This window comes from Lontra canadensis, unplaced genomic scaffold (genome assembly GCF_010015895.1).
Source record: "Lontra canadensis isolate GAN:19392208 unplaced genomic scaffold, GSC_riverotter_1.0 scaffold84, whole genome shotgun sequence".
Classification (NCBI taxonomy): Eukaryota; Metazoa; Chordata; class Mammalia; order Carnivora; family Mustelidae; genus Lontra; species Lontra canadensis.
In genome coordinates, this window is record NW_022631078.1 from 8,496,000 (window position 1) to 8,517,341 (window position 21,342).

Here is a 21,342-nt window from a genome sequence, read left to right on the forward strand (position 1 = left end):
TTGAGCGCTGTTTTCTGTTATTTTCTCTCAAAAATTTGGCCTAAATTTCATTCTGCTACCTAATGCCGAGACTGCCCTTAAAATATAATTAACAAAGTGTTAGCTTCATTTCATGTTTTATGATTTAGATAAATCCTTTCTGTTCCTTGTTTGGGCAGCACTGGGAAGCTAATTAATACATTATTAATATATTGTAGAGGCAAAGAAGACTCTGCTTGTGCACACAAGCCACGACAAGAATAAATTTGGGTCAGATATAGTTTTGCAATTAAGGAAAAATGTTGTGATAATACTGAGAAATTACTGTTTACATGACATATCTCTGCACATTAAAACACATTATAAACTTATAAAGGAGGTGAATGGCAGAATCGGGCAAGCTTTCTCCTGAAGGTTCCAAGCATTTAGGGCTTGACTGGGGCATCCAAAGGACCCTGCAATGAACTAGAAATGATAACCTTTGGGACCCCCAGGAATGAAGAGCTTCATTATTATTCATAGAAGGTTTCATAACTGTTGGGACTGGTCCAAGAGTTAGGAACACATATTGAAATAAATGAGCAGGAAGCCTTAAATGGTTTTCAACTCAAAAAATGAAAGGCTTTTTTCTACAGCGGAAGAGATGGGGCATGGAGCATGAATAACCCATGAGTTATATTACACCTGCTTAGGCCTCGGCTTTCCCCACCTTGGTTCACTACCTCCTGGAGAATACTCATTCTCTATCATCTCTGTTGATCCCAGGTAAGTGGCGTCATGCCTTAAAATGAGATGCGTCTCTTAGGGGGACGAGCTAGAGCTCTAAAATGGATTATTTAGGTTTTGGTTGACCTGGAGCTGTGAGAACAGCCCCACTGCCTAAGCAGAGTTCTGAGAAAAGAGTTGCTTTCATTTTTTAAACAGAAGAACCACAATCCTTGCTCTGTTTGGATCCTTAGACAAATCAAATAAATGAGCAAAAGAGGACTCACGAAACTGCCAGTTTTAACTTTACCCCCAGTGCCACAGATTTTTCTTAGAGATTTTTTTTCTCTGAGTGTGGACCACGTACAATATTCTGTTCGGTTTGTGCTGTCTAATGAGATCCCAGCCCCAAGGGATGGGCTCCTACGATAATGTCTTAATGCTAATTACATTTTAGAATGGTTAGGGCAAGAATAGTTCCAAACATACTTGAGGTAATAACTAGTCCTTTATCCAGAAGGTCAACAGTTCAATCAAACAGAGAAAAAAAAATGAGCATATCTTATGAAAGAGTTGGAGTGGTTTTGTACAAGAGCTCTCATTAAGTCTACAAGAACACTTAAAATACTGGTAGAGCTAGGTAATTCTATATTTCCCTTTTTAACTCACCGAAAGCCCCTGATTTCAGGGAGCAGTGTCTGAGAACAAGAGGCAACTGTCAGGTGAAGGGGAGAAAGTGTCTTGTTAAGGAATTGGCTGGAGTTTAGGTTAGGGATGTGTGCCAAGACTGCAGCGCAGAGCTTGGGGGTGGGGGACGGACGTGAACTTGCTGATGAAAAAGCAAAGGAGATGCTAGAGAGTTATAGGTATCAGATGAGGCCCCTGGGCCAGTCTTCTATTACGGTAACAACATGGCTTTAAACCGTGGTGACAGTAAATCTCTCGAATAATTGTGCATCAAACCACTGTACACAAAATTACAATCTGCTCTCATGAATGCAGTTTCCATAACAGTGTCAGAACTTTCCCCCATCTTCCCATTTTTCTATGATTTCTAATGAGCTCAAAAGAGGAGCAGTTGGAAACTATACCCATCGCTTTCTGTTTTCAGTGACTCACGTTATCTTTCACTTAGAAGGGCCTAGTAATTTAATCTATTTTTAAGATATTTATTGAGCACCTATTATTTGCTTGGCAATAGTCAGATGGCTAATCGTTTTAGAGAGGATTCCTAAAAAAGATTTCTGCTCTGCCAAAGATAAAGTATTAAAATAACAAAACAGCTCAAAGATTTTTTTTCCCCATGTGCTAAAAAGTGGTGTTTCTCATCCTCCAAGAGCCCCCCACTCTGCACAAGGAGGTCCTTTCAATAAGGGTGTGATGCAATCTGGTGTTGTGTGAAGCGCCAGTCTAAGAAGTAACCATTTTAGGGGGACCACGTTCCGGAGAGAAAACACAACTAAGCAGGGAAACTGAAGAATGATTTTTATAATTTAAATTACAGGGAAACTTCTGAGCTGAAAATCAAGTGACAATAAAAGGGACTGAACTCAGTAACCTTTAAAGAGGATTTTCAAACGTACGGAAAAGTACAGAGAAGAAGAAGAAAATGCCTGTATGTACCCACCACTCATAGAATTTTTATGAGTCTTTGTAACAAACCCTGTTCCATGTCAGAGGGGTCCAAAAGTTGCTCAAGTAAAAACCTTTCTGTGTCTGAGGCCAGCCTCTGGGGATAAAACCTTTTTGGAGGTCATTACCAGCTGAAATTCTCTTCTATCTTCTGGCCACTCCACCAGGAGCTGTTACTGGTGGGGGAGGGGAGGGTCTGGCAGATGCTAGCAGGGCTCCTGCCTTTCGGCACCTCACAGTCCATTCGAGGGGATCGATGCCCACATAAATAATCTAACATAAGGCTGACAGGAGTGCCCGGGGAGAAAAAGATTAATTCTGTTTGGGGCTAACCCCTCAAGGTTGGCTTGGATTTAGGAAGGTGGCTGTGTGGGGCCTGGGTAGCTTGAGCAAGAGGGAAGGCCTTGTTCCAGAATGTTGAGCAGACTCCGGTCCTTGGAACCGAGTGTATGTTCTCAATGAAAAGGGTATGCTTTGGCTATTAAAAAAAAAAAAAATGTTGAGTGCCTCTAGCTTATTGATGGTGGGGGGAGGGGTGTCAATGCCCTAATTTCTCTCATTTCCTTTTTCAACTACCGAATTGCCACTAAGTCTTACTGAATTTTTATATATAATCCAGCTGCTTTTTAAACCTCATAATCATGTAATGCAGTCATAATTTACCTTTGGAGAGCATGTTAACAATTTATAAATGGCTTTCTCTATACACATGATGACATTTGATCCATATACCCAGCCCGTAATGCCATAGGCTCATCTCCTCAAGTTATTTCTTTCAAGTTACTTTGAAGTAACTACTACTTGTAGAAACTACTAGCTGTAGAACTCAGAAAAACTTCCACTAGCAGCCTTATTGTGTTAGAAGTGCACACCAGGATAAAGGCAGCATTTGGGAGTAATGAAGGAAAGGGTCCCGAGATAGATAGTGATTATCACAGAGAGACGACAGGATTGCGGTTCTGGAAACGAGAATGATGCAGAAGGTAGAAGAACAGATTAAGCGCAGGGTGGTGGTCCATGGTGGGGGCAGGGTGGGGGAAGATGGTGGTACTTAGCACAGTACTGGGCACTCAGCCACCCCATAGTCGATATCTGTTCAGCCCTAAGTGGGGTTGGGTCTGTATCTTGAGCAGTTCCAGCAGCACAATTCAAAAATATAAAATGGTGACTTTTAGAACATGGCTACAGAATAAAATGAATATTTTTTTATAACACTGAGGAGTGAGAGAGTGGTTCAAATCTGGGGGAAGGGAGGAATGCTCATCACATTTGACACATCTACGCTCTCTCTTCTTCTGCAACATCTCCATCTATGGTAACTTTATAAGCTGCTTTTCACATACCGAATCGGTGCACTTTTGCAACTACTTCACAGAAACTAAAACAGCCAGGACACCGTGATTGTTGTAATCTAGTCGGAATAAGCCTTACTGACTTCAGATACATCAACATATCCATTTAGCCTGATGCAAATCAGTTTACTTTTCTCCTTAGAGACATGATGTGAAATGAAATTAATCCAGTTGCAGCAAAGTGAGTGAATTCAGTTGACTAAACCCCTTTTCGTAGAGAAGAATTTTGTTCTGCAGCTCATTTGAAACAAAATCCACATGGCAGTATAATGCCATCTCTGGAACTGAGCAAATGCATTTATCCCACTTTTATTTACAGCTCACATTACAGTTCACATCAGAGCTGTTTCCTAGGATAGTGTACTCTATTGTCCTTAGGTGAGGGTCGTAGTGAAAGTATTTGTGGGACAACCAAAATATGACAATGGCACTTAGCCTAAGGACTGTCTCTCCAACTGGACTATGAACTCAGCAAAGATCAACAACTCCTTGGAGAGAGAGAGAAGAGAGACTAACAGAGACCAACAAAACCATGCCTATTCTTACACATTATCTCTTCTCTGCCCTCCATTGTCAAAAGGGCAGTCAGCACACAGTGTATGTTTAATAAATACATTTTGGTGTTGACTCACACAAGCAGGCAGGACCTGGAGATGGTCCAGAGAATATCAAAGGGATGAAGAGGTTGGGGCTGTGCAAATGCAATTGAGATCCTCTGCCCCAAAAAGGGGAAGGCTGGGCGTGGCCATTCCGGATGCAACTGAGGTTGCTGAGTGTCACTGTATGTTAGAAAGCACGTAGCCTCCCTAGTGGGATGAAAGGAAGCCAGCTGACTTCCCAGGAAGAGGATTTGGGGTTAGGAACGGGGAAGAAGGCTCGACTTAGATGGATTATAAGGCATCAACACAATCTTTAAAGAAATCTTTGGTCCCTGGAAATTTTACAGTTGAAAAGTAGACAATCTTTCTGAAATGATTGAAGTTCGGTACAGCAAGGAAATGACCCAAGAACATCATAAGCTTTATCCCAGTACTGACCCTAGGATTTTTCACCAGCCAGGGTCAGGACCTGGTTCGATTCTTGCCTACCTTTCTCCATAGCTGGAAGCACATGACCCCTTCCTGCAAGTCAACGATACTGTAGACTCTGCACTAACCCTTCTCTCGGTTGGGAAGGATTTAAGACGTTCGCTGTGGCTGTATACTTGGCTAGATCATATCAGGTCACCCCCGCTGCTGCCCTGGCTCAGAGATATCCCAGTTCCAGCAAATGGGATTTTGTCTTACTCCTAAGTCCTTGTTTTACTGGATTTACCTGAAATCCACTGCGTACTCTCAGGCTAACACCTGAAAGCCTTTCTTGTTTTCCAGGCCTAACATGATTTTGGGATCATATCTAGCATCTGCTCTAAGACTAAGCTTTGTGTGTCTCCGGTCCATTCTCCCCCCCACCCCACCCCACCCGCCAGTTCATACTTAGGGTCTAGTCTCTGAATCCCATCCCTGTTCTGTAAAGTTGACTATCTTTGTGCACGGAGCACTGGTGATTGTCTGTCCCAGATGTCTCCTCTAGCTTGTAGCTGGATCCCCCACTCCCTTCCTTCCACGTCCCTACCACCATCATTGGGCCACTGCCAAGCCTATCTGTTCTTTGGTCATATCATGACATGCCACAAGGCTCCACTTGCTTATGGTGTTCTATAATGTACAGTTGCACATTTGAATCTTTCTCTACAAACTATATACCTCTTTAACAGGGTTTCTCAACATTATTACTACTGACATTTGGAGCTGGGTGGGGGCCGTCCTGTGCACTGCAGGGTCCTTAGCAGCATTGCTGGCCTCCACCCACCCGATGCTAGTAGCAGCCCCCTCACCCCCAATTGTGACAACTAAAAATGTCTCCAGGCATCGCCAAATGTCCCTGGCAGGGGGCGGATGTCAAATCTCTCCCTGTTCTACAAGAACTCAGAAAGTCAAGAGTATTTTAAAGCCAGTTATATATATTTTGAGAAATAGCTAGATGTATATAAAGTATTTAAATCTGGTAAAAGTTTAACTAACAACTCTAAACTCTTAATCAACACCAAGTGGAATTTTAGAATTGTATCACGACACAAGATGGACGCTGGGTAACGTGGTGCGAAACCTTGCACCCTAGGTCCGTTCTTCTCATATTTTAGTGTGCATAAAAATTACCAGGGTGATCTTTTAAAAGTTCAGATTCTAATTCAGTAGGTTTGAGGCAAGGTCTGAGATCCTCATTTGTAATAGGTTCCCCGAGTGGTATCAGCTGGACTGGTGGTTGAAGTTGGGTAGCGAGGCCCAAGATCAAAATCACTGGGATGGGGCGGCGGGGGGGGGGGGGGGGTGGACATTTGTGAATCTTAAGGATTACAAGGTCATGAGAGCAACATTCAAATTTGCATCCGAATGACAGATTAGGAAAACGTGGATGCTCCCTGAACCTTTCTATAAGAACAAAACCACTCACAAGAATGGGTTTTGAAATACGACGTTTCTATTAGCTTAAAGTTATAAAAGTTATACAAATTAGCCCTGAGTTCTCTGCTTTGGCCGGGAAAGAATACCTATGAACCGCTAAGTTACTTTGGCAAGACTTTTAGGGGTTTCCAAAGTTCTGACAGAAACCTAAACTTCAAGGTCTTTGTAGTCCTTATTCTACTAACGGAAGAGGCCAGGGCTGAGGATGCCAATGGGGGAGGGTAAGGAGAGAGAAGAATCACTTTAACTGAGGCTTTGCAATGGAACAGATATACGTGTTCATGTTTACTCAAATTACAAATCAGGCACTGAAATCGTACTGACATTACGTGATAGTACTCTAAACCCAAATCAGATCACTCAGCTACCGCTTAAAACAGTTGCAAAAATGGATGCTATTTATTATAACGGACAGTGGTAAGCAGAATCAAATCTTCCAAAAGCTGCTGAGAACTTGAAATAAAATCTCCTCTTTTCACATAATAGTGCCTCTGAGTAACTTTTACTTGGAGTCTGCAGACATCTGACTCATTGTTGCATATCCTTGGGAAGGAAAGGGCCACTCACATTTGTTCCTATTTTATAGCTGGAAAGATGGAGGATCGCTGGTTTGTCAAAAATGGAGATATGTCCAGGCTTGCAGAAAATTTACTGATAGGAGGGAGATAATTAAGTCCTGACCCTGATCTTCCAGAGGGATCCAGCATGAGACTAACCATGCCCTCAGCAGCAAATAAATACTCACCTGCTAGGAGGAAGAACTAATTCACTAGCTTTGAAATATTTTTTTTAAGATATTTATTTTTTTAAATTTTTAATTGATTAATTTATTTATTTAACAGAGAGAGAGAGAAAAAAAAAAACAAGTAGGCAGAGTGGCAGGCAGAGGGAGAGGGAGAAGCAGGCTCCCCAAGAGCAGGGACCTCGACATGAGGCTCAATCCCAGAACCCTGGGATCATGACCTGAGCTGAAGGCAGACACTTACTGGCCTAGCTACTCAGGCACCCTGCTTGGAAGTATTTTGATAGGCTATTATCAATATGGCTTAGTATGATAGGGATAAATTTCTCTACATTTAAACCTCTGCCTAGAGTTTTTTGTTTGTTTTTAAATCAAGAGTATAAGTACAGAATAAGGAAGATCTGGCTTAGTAGTCAGGCATGGGAACTCACGGGTTTTAGCTGACCACAATTTCGGTATGAGTCAGCCTTGTGACATGAATGCCAAAAAGGCCAATGCAATCTTGGGCCATATTAATAGAAATATAAGGCATAGAGGAAGGGAGACAACGGCTCCATGGCACTCTGCATTTGTCAGAGGGCTCCTGGAGAACTCTGTCCCATTCTGGGCACCACCATCCAGGCAGGACCTTAAACTGGAGTCCGTTGGAAGTGAGCACTTAAAATGATGACAGCAGCCAAAACCCCATCTTAGGAGAGTGGTTAAAAGAACCAAGGCTATTTAAGCTTGAAGAAGAAGACAGAGATGGACATAACTGGAAGAGAAGAGCACGCAATCTGGGAAAAGAGCTTAAGGGACAGTTTCCAGTAGCAGAACTTTAATTTCTGGCTCCTCAAGGAAAAATAATTCACGGAGACTTCTCAACTCTTATCATCTGCAAAATAAACGGATCATCAGCGAAGAAGATCCTATTCCTCCTATGATTTCTGTGGAGGATGCTAATTTGTGGATGTAGTTATGTCTCTTTGTCAAGCCACCTCTCTCCCCTGCAGTGGCACCTCCTCCAGGAAGCCCTCTTTTTTCCACTTGCTCTGTTAATCCCCTTGGCACAAGCTGTGCACTGCAGTTTTCATCTGTCCAGTTCCCCTGATAGCTTGTATGTTCCTTAGGGGAAAGGATCCATTTGGTTTTGTTTTTATTACCCTAAGTGTTCTCAATATATCTGCATACTGTGAATTAAGGATTGAGGGGATGTCTGCTGACGGTAGCCCAAAAATAAATCAAAGTGACCAGACGGGTAATTTTTTATAGCATCTATATGACAGAGCATTATAGCGAGCTCTCTTGATGATAATAGCACCTAATTGACCCTTCATTTTATGAGATAATTTGGGCTGACAATGTTGGCTGTGCAGTAAATCTTGCTTTTCCCTACATCTTGCATTTTAAAATAAAACAAAAGAGAACAACGAAGTTTACTATGGAAGAGCTCCATCTGCCTTGTTCCAGGTCTTGGGAATCACTCTCCAGCTACGGGATTTTTTGGACTTCACACTTTCTCCCTCTTTGTTTATTCGGATTATTTACGGGGAACCAGTGTCCAGTCACAACATGGTACAGGATCTAGTTGATAAAGTGAATTAGTAGTCTACTTAACAATATTGGTCTAAGAGACAGAAATGTCACAAAATCGGTTTGGCTAAATAAGAAAGCACCATATTATGCATGTTATAAATATAAATGAGATATTACATCGTTCTATTTATCAAAGATCTAAAATTCTTGTAACAACAGATGTTTCTTCTTAAGGGTCCTGCATAGCAGGTTAAAGAATGGTATTGTCCCACTCAAGGACAGAGGAGGGAAGGGAGCCCAGTAAGTCATCCATGAGGCTAAGGAAAAAGCAGGAAAGAGCATGGAACATAGGAGCAAAGTTCATGCTCTGTCGTTCTCATCAGTGGACAGTATTTCTTCCCACAGTCAATGACCTGACATGGGACTGAGCAAATTATACGCTTCTCTGCAAGAAATTGTTATGGCTCCATTTGACGGCCTGAAGTTCATTTGGAAAATTCACAGACAAAAAGGGCTGAAAACCAGGGCCCCCAATTTCATATCTCTCACTATTAATCACAAATAAAGATCTGTGGCAACCTTCCCGATTATGGAGGTAGCCGGCCTGTCCCTGCCAATAGTCTTTGGCTCAGACTGGTCCAAAGGCCAAGAATAGGGTGGCTCCTGCCTTCCCGGGGAGACCTTTGGATCTGGGGTTCTATCTGGCAACTGACATACAGAGCATGAGAATTTTTCTGCCTGTTTTAGCTTCCCGGAGAGACTCAGAGCTAAGCTGGGGCTACATCATGGATTTTGTGTACTTGGCAGTGTATGTTATAGACAACTTTAATAATCTGAAACAAATGCTAACACAAATTCTCCTAATTATACTGACCCAAAGATGCCCCAGGCAGCTCCCAAAGTGAAGGGCTCGGTCACGTCCTTTCTTGCTTAGGGGTTTCTGTGCTCAACACTTGTAGGCCCCTCTTAGGAGTCTCCCAGTTTCCAAGCACATTTCAGGGACATTAAAGGAAATAATTCAATAATGAAAAATCGGGATGGAAGGTTTAGGTCCTTCAAGAGGAATAACCTTTATAGAAGGATAAGGTTTATCAGCCCCAAATAAGTCCATCATCTTTATTTATTTCCATATTATACTCTGAACTACCCAAGAGGGATAATAAATAACCATGGTATGTCTGTCTGATGCAGAGCACAGAGAGCAAAATCATGGTGAGGCAGTCAGCCCTGCAGGAAAATGAAGCAAACAGCAGAATGACACACAAGCAGCCCACAAAAGCACTATTACGTTTATAGCTTCTAAGGGGATTTGGGCATCGCAAAGGAACCGATCACAAATTGGACACCAGCTTTTATGACCTACAGGGAAGGGTAAAAGGTCTTGTCCTCTATCACAGAAAAGGTCATTTCCCTCTATTCTCAGACCCAGTGGGATTAAGTAATTTGCAACAGAACTAAAATGGCTTCAGAGCACCTATGGTCTAACCTCTCACTTGACTGAGAAGGAAACTGAGGCCCAGAGAGGTTACAATGTCTTGTTCAGAGTCACGCAGGGAGTTTCCAGGAAAGCCAGAATTCGGATTTCCAGAAGCTCATCAAGCTTTCCTGCTTCTTCAGAATGTAGTGCCCAGACTAGCGTAGCAGAAGGAGCCCTGAGTATCAACTTCACAACCTTGGTCTTAAGTCTTGGTGGACGTTAGCAAAATGACCTTGAAAAATTTACCTGACTTCTCAAGCTTTGGTTTTCCCACACTGCAACACAAGAGGTAAAATATGTGCTGTGTCTACCTCAAAGATCAAATGAGATCATGTGTGAAAACTCTTTTGAAAGCCTTTACAAGGCTCAGGGTGAAATAACTTCAGATAAAGGAAACTCTTCCTGTCGAGGATACACGAGTAGACTCCATGGGATTCATGGACCACTGGAAATTCTGCATAAAGGTGTGCGTGGATGAGTGCTAGCTAGGCACACTTTTCTTCCTCTGGGGAGTTTCTAGAGCTTTCATCAGCTTCCTAAATGGGTGGCTGACATTCTCCTCCAACCCCTACTTCACCACTGCCAGTAAGAATCTATGTACTATGGATATCAACATATTTATGATCAACTTAAAAGGCTGATGTATTAAAATATAACTATTTTTGTGTATTGAATGTAGGTCTGAGATTTTCCTACTAGCTTAACTGATTCAATAATCTGTGTTTTTAGAACATCAATCTATTTGGGGGAGGGGAGCTAATCTGACTTCCCATTTTGCTCCATAAAAGACTAAAAATCTATGGCCTATAAAATGACGAATAGAAATTTCAAATTACAAATCAACCAAGGTTTTTATTTTCCTACTTGTGTACTTCCCTAGTAATATTTTTTGGTTATCTAAAAGAGCTTTCTTTAAAGTCATATTTAACAAGAAAACTATCTACTTATTATTTACTGAGTTCCTACTGAGTTCTCAGCACTTTGTTTCCAATATTTTCCCATAAAGCACTAGACAAAAGACACAAATCACAAGCCATTTGTAGGCTGCCACATTATGCCCATGGTTCTAGAAGGCTGAGCAGTGTGGAGAAAAACAAATGAAAAAGTATTATTCATGACCAATTGATCAATTAGGCTGCTTTTCATTAAAAAACATAGAAAGGCAGAACAGATTTAGCAATGACTGTGTTCGAAGTGCATAAAAACATTATTAATGTTGGATTTTTTTTTTCTCATTTATTTTTAGTTCTGTTTAGAAAATTACACTTGAGAGCTTTCTGTAACAGCATTTAAGGGAGTGGGTAAGATAGCCCTGGAAAGCTTTTGTAATGCTAATAAAGGGGTAGGGATGGATACCGGTTTGCCAAGCCTTTTCTGTATACAGTTATATGTTTCCAAAGCAGAGACTGACTTCTGCACTATCTGAAGGTATGAGATAACCAACCAGGGAAGTCACCTACTTACAAGACTCCTCCACTGTCCCACTGAGAAATCCAGTGGGGTCTTTTACAAATCTGACAATGGCTATCCTCCTGTGTTTAAGTGGTAAAATCTTAATACAGTACAGGAATGTGAAAAATGAGAGGGATTTTTTTTTCTCTCTCTTGACTATATCAAAATATCATCTGCGGCCCCACGGCCCTGAGGACTGGTAATTCCCCTCTTGTATTATTCCTTTGTGTTTGCTTCCTTCCTATTCCTTCATAGTTCTGTATTTTTCAGTTCCCAGTGATATCTTTTGTTTAAAGTTCCTCAGACAGAGCCTTAAGCTATATAAATGCAGTAAGTGCACTCATCTGTGCTTAATGTAGTGCTATCATTCCGATGAATAAAACCTAAAATCTGCTTTGGTTGCAACGGTCCCAGACTTTCAATAACTTAGAGTAACTTAAAACCTGGGTGGTGGTGGCGTGAGGTCCCGTTACTGCTTCCCATTCAGTCCCATTTCTGTCATCTCTCATTACAGGTTCCAGTCTTCGGAGACGGCAGTCAGACTGCCTGGGTTCAAATCCAGACTCTACCACATACTAATTAAGTGACCTTGTGTCAGTTTCTTAACCTCTCTGCACCTGTGCTTCCTCACTTGCAAAAGAAGGATAACATAGCCCTTACTTCTTTGGGTCTTTATGAAAAGCAAATGAGTTCATACTTATAAAGGAATAGACACGTGCTGGGCAAACAACACTAGCAGACACCATTTTAGGGACTTTACATGTATACATTACAGTTGCACCTTGAATAAGGTGTGGGTTGGGGCACTGCCCTCCATTCCCACCTCCTGTTCAGTCAAAAATCTGTGTGTGACTTTTGACTGTCCCCAAACTTAACTACCAGTAGACAACTGTGGACCAGAAGCCTTACCAATAACATGAACCCTCGATTAACACCACTTTTGCATGTTCTGTGTATTATACACTGTCTTCTTACAATGAAATAAGCTAGAGGAAAGAAAATATTATTAAGAAAATCATAAGGAGGGGCACCTGGGTGGCTCAGTGGGTTAAGCCTCTGCCTTCAGCTTGGGTCATGATCTCAGGGTCCTGGGAATGAGCCCCACATCGGGTTCTCTGCTCAGCAGGGAACCTGCTTTCTCCTCTCTCTCTGCCTGCCTCTCTGCCTACTAGTGATCTCTGTCTGTCAAATAAATAAATAAAAATCTTAAAAAAAAAAAAGAAAATCATAAGGAAAGGGGCATCTGGGTGGCTTAGTTGGTTAAATGTCTGCCTTCAGCTCAGGTCATGATCCCAGGGTCCTGGGATTGAGACCCACAATGGGCTCCCTGCCCAGAGGAGAGCATGCTTTTCCATCTGACCTTCCCCCTTTCATGCTCGCTCACATTCTCTCTCTCAAATAAATAAAATTTTTTTAAAGATTTTATTTATTTATTTGATAGACAGAGATCACAAGTAGGCAGAGAGGCAGGCAGAGAGAGAGAGGGGAAGCAGGCTCCCTGCTGAGCAGAGAGCCCGATTTGGGGCTTGATCCCAGGACCCTGGGATCACGACCTGAGCTGAAGGCAGAGGCTTTAACCCACTGAGCCACCCAGGTGCCCCTCAAATAAATAAATATTTTTAAAAAGAGAAAATCATAAGGAAGATATACTTACAGTACTGCACTGTATTTATAGAAAAAAAATCCGAGTGTAAGTGGATTTGCACAAACAAACCCATGTTGTTCAAGGGTCAACTCTATTGAGTCTCTAAAACAATACGATAAAACAGGTACCATTATTACCCTCGTTTTTGTAGCTTAAGAAACTAAGGCACAGAAAGACTAACTTGTCCCATCTGGCCCAGTTAGTAGCTGGAGGACTGGCCTCAAACCCATAGCAAGCACTCAATAAATGTTACTTACTATTGTTGTTAGAATTATAGCCTGAATTTCTACAGTCAATAATATCTGCTATTGCTGCTAAAAATGATGAATTTGTATGTCTAATCCTTCTTCAAAGTGCATTAAAAATGTATATGATCCCCAGTAGAGCAGTCGATTTTGGCAAGGATTATCACCTAAAGCCATTAGGTGACATTTGTTGGGAAGTAAGATACTACCACAGTGTCGAAGCATCACCCCCTCGGAGAACTTGTTAACTGCAAAAGCGGAAAAAGTACCTTTACAATGAGAGCTCCCTGGAGTGAGAGCTCTACCGCGAGCCATGATCAAACCGAGAGTCACAAATAGAGCGACAACCTGGCATTTTGTGCTTCCTGATGAGATGCAATATGGAGCACCTTATAAAAGACATTCAATCGAAATATAATCAATGCATAGGCCAGACGTGGGCATTTACAGGAAATACAGGGGGTAGACGAGCAAATTAAATGACACCATGAGGCAACAACAAATCCAGAACGTGGGACATCCTTCAAGATAACTGGCCTAACCCTTTAAAAAATCCAATGACAGGGGCGCCTGGGTGGCTCAGTGGGTTAAGCCTCTGCTTCGGCTCAGGTCATGATCTCAGGGTCCTGGGATCGAGCCCCACATTGGGCTCTCTGCTCAGCAGGTAGCCTGCTTCCCTTCCTCTCTCTCTGCCTTCCTCTCTGCCTACTTGTGATCTCTGTATGTCAAATAAATAAATAAAATCTTTTAAAAATAAAGAAAAAAAATCCAGTGACAATAAAAAGATATAAAGCCCAAATGTAAAAATGTGTTTTTCTTTATAAAAATTAGACCCTACTTTTTTTCTTTAAAGGTATAGACAGCTTTGGAGGTCAGGTGGTGAAGTTTAGATATGGTCTAAATATTAGATCATGCTAAAGAATTACTGTCTGTCTTCTTAGGTATAATCATATTGTTATGGTTCTGTAGGAGAATGCCCCCATTCTTAGATGTGTACCCAATTATTTAGGAACGAAGCGTCACTTTGTCTGTAACTTACAAGTAGTTCAGAAAGAAATACACAAATATGGAACAAATATGGCAGAAACATAACAGTTCATGAGCCTAGCAGGTGAGTATAGAGGTATTCATTGTACTAATATTTCAGCTTTTTTTTGTTTGGACATTTTCTTCACTTTCTTCATGAATGTCTTACATCTTCTTTGGAGAGCATATGAGATTTTTATCTTCATGTACTTAGTAATAGTTTCTTTTAGTTCTCTATAATGATTGTCTGTAAATACATATCTAAAAAGAAATTTCTAAAAATCACTTACTGAATTTTTACTGGCCCAACCTTACTGAAACCTAATAGCAATGCTGACGAGTGCTTAGGGCCTAATACAGGGCCTGGTACATAATGAAAGCTCAATAAATGTTTATAAGTGCTTATTTGTTAAATTTATTTTATTCCTGAGAATTTTAAGATCCCAGGAAAGAAAGAAAGGAAGGAAGAAAGAACACATGAACACATCAGGCTGTGTTCTTCCTTTCCAGATCAATATATGCTTTAGCAAATCTTGAGATGGACAAAATGGGGGCCAATTAACTTTATCTTTTGATTCAAATAACAGATCACAAAGATTCTTGCCACATTTTGAATTTGTTTTAGGAGAGCATGAAAATAAAGAATCTGGCCCCAGGACTAAACCAGCAGCGAACCGTTACTTATTTAAGAATTCCTGATGGAATCACACTCAATGACACATTTTTGAACAATTGTGGACTTTTTTGGTTCAGGGAAAGAGGCAAGTTCTGCTTAAGTTAAGGCGTGAGTGCCACAAGGCACCAACACCAGTGGGCATTATTCTCTGAGAATCAATAAACTTATGGGAATTGGGGATCATTTTCACTCTTCCAGAAGGCAATGGTTCTAAAAAAAGAGATGGCTTCAGGTAGTAAGTGAGATATATTTTGTATAAAAGTACAAAGAAAATGATAAAGATTCAAAGAAATATTTAATAATGATACAATTTTGCATTTTCATAGTGCCTTTTTCCTAAGGCACTTCATATATCTATATGAGCTCATTTATTCTCATAGTATCCCTGTGAAGTAGAAAAAGAACAATTGAAATACAAGAATAAAAGCGATTTTCATCAGGGCGTAAGATGCGGAAGATACTCAAAAGAATATCATGTTAGCAATAGGGATATTACTCAGATCGATACTGAGCAAATCAATAGCATCCCTCCCCTCTGCTTCAGTAAAGTCATTTAAAAAAAATAAAACCTATTACAATTTAAGGGAAACAAGCTTACAGTTTCCTCTAAGGAAGGCACTCCAAGTCCAGTCTAAAAAGATAGTTTTATTCAATGATACAGGCCTTCTCTCTTAACAGAAAAACAAATCAAAAGGAGTACAAATCATGATTTTTAAAACTTGAAATTTAAATGCCCTTTGATGGTTCTGTATTTACACAGTGCTCCTTATTTAATAGTGGTTACTTTTGTAAAGAACTTTGCCTTAAAATTACATTACAAACATGAAGTTTTATAAATAATACTGGGTTGTTCAAGCAGTGTCTACTTACACGAAATGTTCCTTCTGAAACCAAAAATAAGAAAGAAAAAAGGGAGACCCCACTAAGGAACTTACCAGTCTATGATAAATGCAGCTGTATAGAACAAAAGATACTTCAGCCTGAGATTTCCTACACTCAGATGACCTAACATGAGCACATGTAATCTTTTTCATCAGATTTTTAGATCCTAAACATTTCCCTCTTAATTTATCTGGGGATGAGTATTTTCAGTAATGCGCAGGTTAAGTTACGTACACCTTATTAACAAGGCCTCATTCCAGTTGTATAAACACGGTATATTTAAGTTAGTGGAGTCCTTGGTGGGTATCCTCAACCCTCATATTCAAGAGTGTTTGGGGCAAAGAGCACAAAGGAGGAGCTGTCTTCAGACTCAACACCTGAACTGGACACCATCTTAGGGATATGGTGCTAATTATTAATAAAGAGACAAAAATAAACAGTACTCTCTCAAAACCTATTTCAACAGAAAGTTCTCTTTTTGTAAAGAAGTTCAAAGTGGTGTTCTTTGTAAAGGTACCATAAATTCTAAGAGAAGTAGAGATGTAAGTAAGAGAGCAATCCTGCCCCCCCAGTGCCAATATTCATTCATTGTTGCCCAGACCTTCATCCCCACCCTCAACTGGGTTTCAAGGCTGATTATGGAGAGGTGGGATTTTACCTTTGTAATGGGTCTAAAGTCTCCCCCTGGGATGGCTCAGAAGCCAATTAGTGGAGAATTTTGTGTGCTGGGCTGGGTAAGGAACAAGTTCCTTTGCTGGAAGTCGAATCCCATCCCCACAAGCATTGTTACAGCAAAAGATTTACAGACCTTCGCGGATGGACCAACATATGAGTAGCAATATTTCAAGAATCTATGGGATTCATTTTAACTAGATTTGACTCATAAAGAACATTCTGCAAATTATAAAACAGTTCAAGATCTCTATAGAGTATATGGCCCGATGTTGTCTAATGACATACCTTTTTGAAGAGAAGAGATCGAGTCTATATCTTGGCTTTGACACTGAGTTAATAGTATCTTCTCTTCCAAGAAGGAAGACAAAGTCAAACATCAAAATTACTGCATTTCAGAGTACAGATCCACGTTGTGCTATCTTCCAAGGACCACACTAAAACAGCGTACAAGTTCGCAGATCCATTAATAGTGCCTCCTCCTGCCTTACTTCTTGTTCCCTCCTCCAAACTGCCCCCAGCCAGCCCAGCAGTCTGTAGGCAAACCACACAGGAACTAGCAGAAGCAGGGCTTCAGAGAGTTGGGTGTGAGCCTTACATTATGTGGTTTTGTTTTCTTGCTGCCAGAATTGAACTAAAATGCAGGAGGTTCTCTGAAGCACTTTTGCTTCTATATGCTTGGTTTCAATTTTAACAATTTCCCTCCGAACGATTCTGTTCACATACGAAAATTTCAAATCCTGGAGACGATTCATCAATAGGCCGCTGCTCTGAAGGAAAACTCTCATTCTCTCCCAGTACATCCAAGATTCCAGAGAAAAATTTAGGACTTCTTCAGGGAACTTATTTAATATCATCCTGGGATCACGCACAGAGCTAAAATCCCAGAGAAGATGCTTTCTTAGTGCACTCAGCCCATATTACTCTTAGTCCATAACATGACCCTTAACAAAAAACAAAAGAAGAAAATCTCTGAACCAGGATGACTTCTAACCCCAGGTTTGCCAGTCAGGCAAGAGCAGGGACTGGTTCCTTAGATCTTAGGGACTTTCCTTTCTTCTGAGTTGGTTGGGCTAAAGGATTTCTGGGATTTAAAGATTTTTCACTGACCTAAGATTTTTGTCATTGCCAACCTCCTTAGTTCTTACTTTCAAATTTGTGAGAGTCCTCCTTCCCTTTAGGGTCCCATGCCAAGTATAACTTGTGAAGGCCTCTTCCTCTCTTTGCTCTTACTAGAAATGGATTGCCAACGATGCATCTTTTGCACGACATAAGAGACACTGCCACCTGCTACACTGCCACACTGCCTCTTTACTGGAGCTAAGTGGCTCCAGTAAGAATTTGAGCCCAAAAGAAAGGGAAATACTGGCTCACGAGATATTCCCAGCATTAATTCCTTGAAGGCTAAGAAGGAAGGTATCATAGAAGACTCAGTTTGGAGTTCTAAAATTTAAACTTATTCTATATGGTGAGATGATATCTTTTTTTTAAATCTTTTCACCCCTTTTATACCTAAATCTTGTTAGAAATTTCCTTTTGGGGGGGGGTGGATTTCTCCTTGGTAATAACTGCTCAACACTTTCATTGAAATATAAAAGAATAATGTGGTTTGAAATCATCAGAGTACTTTGGTCACGGTAGGTGCTCAATATTTATTGAATGAGTTAAAGGAAAGAATTTGCTATTCTTAACTCCTTAATACAGGACTTTCTTTCTGTTAATGCAAGTTTGTTCAATTTTCTTAAACCTGAGTTGTGTCTGAACAGGTTCCTCACTATTTCCACATGCTATAAAGATAGAATTTTAAAGGCAACAGCATGTCCCTGACTTTACAACAATAAACATATTAATGTGGGGCTCAGTGTTCTTCAGTCTTCATGGTCTAAGGGCATTCCTGGACCCAATATCATGATGCCCAGCAGCTTCATAGCTAGTTGTCAGACACTGAAATCCTCTGGCCACGGAGCAAATCCCAAGTCAGTGGTATTGAAGTGGTTGATCGGCGAGGTCCTAAATGCCCACAGCTGGAGAGTGTGAAGAAAGGAGGAAAGATAAACAGTGTTCTAGAGGAAGAATCATGGAGTTCTCAGCTAGCACCCTAATGAGGAAGCTACTTTTCCACAGGGTACTATCCCCCTAGGGAGCAAAATAGAACCTCTCCCCTTTCAAGTGTGGGGCAGAAATGCAGTACAGGAAAATCTCAAAGAGAAGTTATTTCAACAGCAAGTAATGATCTACAGACATGTTACAGAGCATACAGAGAGGGCAGCAAGGCTACTCTAGTGGTTTATTTCATGGATGCTTTGTCATTGAACAAGTGCAGAGGCAGAACCTAAGAATAAAGACTCTAATATGAGAATGCCATTAGTTCAGTCCTCACAGTCATGGGACACTCAGAAAATATCAGCAAAATTGCGAGGATTCAAGAATCTGTGAAATGTGGACTTACTCATAATAGAGAATTTTCTTTTATTTTTTTATTTATTCCTGAGAATTTTCTTTTAAAACCATACTTATTTGCAATTTTTCAGCAATTCCATTTGAGGGGTCATTGCTAATATCAGAACCTCTTGTACATAATTATGTTTAATTTACCTTTATGGTAAAATGTGTACTTTTCATTCAATAGTACAGATTCAGACATTCTTGTTTCATTCATTCAGTAAATACTGTTTGAATACCTAGTCTGTTAGGCCTGTCCTGAGGGGCTGGGAATAGAGCAGTGAACAAAATATAGTCCTTGCCTTCCTGGATCTTATCTTCTGGCAGAGAGGGAAATAATTACGTATGTCAGATAGTTGTGCTACTACAGAGAATCATAAAATGAGGACAGAGTTAGAGAAAGTGTAGCCCAGGTGGAGGGTGGCAATTTTATTGGGAGATCAAAGGACATTTGAGCTAAGTCCAGAACAAAGTGAGGCAGCCAGCTTGATGGCTCTCTGGGGAAAGAGTAGGCAGGTATAGGGACCAGCAAGTACAAAGCCTTATGGTGGAAGCAAGCTTGATGCAATGAGTAAGGAGGGGGGGCAGTCACGATGGAGGTCAGAGAGGGAGCAGAGCCTGGAACACATAGGGCCTTGTTGGCCATGGCAAGGTCTTTGATTTCATTCTGAGTTAAGATGAGAGCCAATGGAAGATTTTGAACATGGTCTAATTTGGGGTTAGGTTTTAGAATAGCTCTCATTACTGTATTGAGAATAAATTGTAAGGGAGCGAGGGTAGAAGCAGGGAGACCAGTTAGAAGGTTACTGCAGTAGTCCTGGCAAGAGAAGGCACACCTTAGGACAGGTGGTGGAAAGTGGAGGTGGTGGGAAATGACTACATTCTGAATATATGGGGTGACCAGAGAGTCTAGAAGCATAAATATTATTATTTTTTCATGAATTAGAATGTGCGATCAATAAACCATTTATCACCTACCAACTGCATTGGTGGCCACCCTGCATTAAAGGTGAGCTGATTATATGATGTGAAGTCTGAGAGCCAAAGAGTGGCACCAACGATGACCGCAAAGCTCATGGCCTGAGAAACCAGAAGCAAGGATGTGTCCTTACTGAGACAGGGGAACAAGCTTGAAAGATCAGAATCTTGGTTTGTGGCATATTAAGTTTGAGATTTCTATGAGCCATACCACTGGGGATGTCAAGATAGATATGAGTCTGGAGGTCAGGAGAGTTTAGGGCTAGAGATAAAAACTTGAGAGCTGTTGAGAGAAAAGATTATTTAAAGTAATGAGACTGGATGAAACCACCCAGGGAATGAATACTGATAGAGAACAGACCCCTTCAAAGTCGAGAGGTCAGAGAAATGGAAGAAACCAGCCAAGGAAATGAGAAGGAGCAATGGTTTCCTGGAAACCAAGTGAAGAAAACTCTGTTCACTTTAATCAAACTCTGAGTTCATGGGGAAAAAAAAAACAACACACCAAGTTATTATTGTAAAACCATGCCTGTATTTAGAGAGTGCAACTAAATTATGGTGCCCCCAAATGGAAGAAAGCAGAGAAGGACCTTTCACATGTTACTTTAACGAAGTTAATTCCACTAGGTAGTTAACACTTTACAGTTTTGCTGAGCCTAGTCAACATCCTTCCAGATACAGCCAAAGATTCATTCTAAAAGGAGGAAATGAATGGGTTTAAAAAGGAAAAAAATGGATCTCCAATGTTTTCAAAATGTAACAGGTTATGATTTGTGACTGAGAATGTCAACGGAGGGGTGCCTGGATGGCTCAGTTGGTGGAACGTGCAGCTCTTGATCTTGGAGTTGTGAGTTTGAGCCCCACACTGGGCGTAGAGAGTACTTAAAAATAAAATATTAAAAAAAAAAAAAGAACATTGGTGGAGCTCAACATTAAGAACCAAAAATTAGTCCTTAGGGTAGAGGAAAGGGCACAGAACTGGACACTGCAAATTTGGGTCAAGTTCCAGCTAAATCGCTTGATAGTTGAATGTTTCTGAGCAATTCATGTAACCTATTTGTTCCTTCAAACTCAGCCCAAGTTCACCTCTTCCAGGAAGACTTCTCTAATTATGTAGATTTAGGCAAATCCTCTTTTTACTCCCAAAGCATTATTATAATTGCTAATTTGTTTTTGTCTTTTTAATTAGACTATTACTTCTTTGTATTCCCATAGCTCAGCATAGTGCCTGGCACTTAGCAGGTGCTCAATAATGTAGAATGAATGCATGTTCCCCCAAATCAGCTTCCTCATTTGTAAAATGGAATAATTATACAGAGTTCCTTTGAAATTTACATAAGCTATGACTCGAAAAAATCTTTATAAACTCTAACTCACTATATAAACAAAATATTTGTTGTTTGTCCCCCACTATTTTA

General features: G+C 40.7%; 1 protein-coding gene across 2 annotated transcripts in view; it reads right to left on the minus strand.

The window, feature by feature from the left end:
* The window catches only part of GRAP2 (GRB2 related adaptor protein 2), a 60,777-nt gene extending 43,656 nt beyond the window's left edge, over positions 1-17,121 (minus strand). The window contains exons 1-2 of one of the 2 annotated variants that reach the window (XM_032882953.1): positions 17,103-17,121; positions 16,793-16,941 (exon numbers count right to left, since the gene is read on the minus strand). The gene's annotated coding sequence lies outside the window, so the exon portion shown is untranslated. Of the gene's footprint in view, positions 1-16,792; positions 17,044-17,102 lie in introns of those variants that run through there. The other variant, XM_032882952.1, reaches the window with a different exon arrangement.
* Between the last annotated feature and the right edge of the window lie 4,221 nt (positions 17,122-21,342).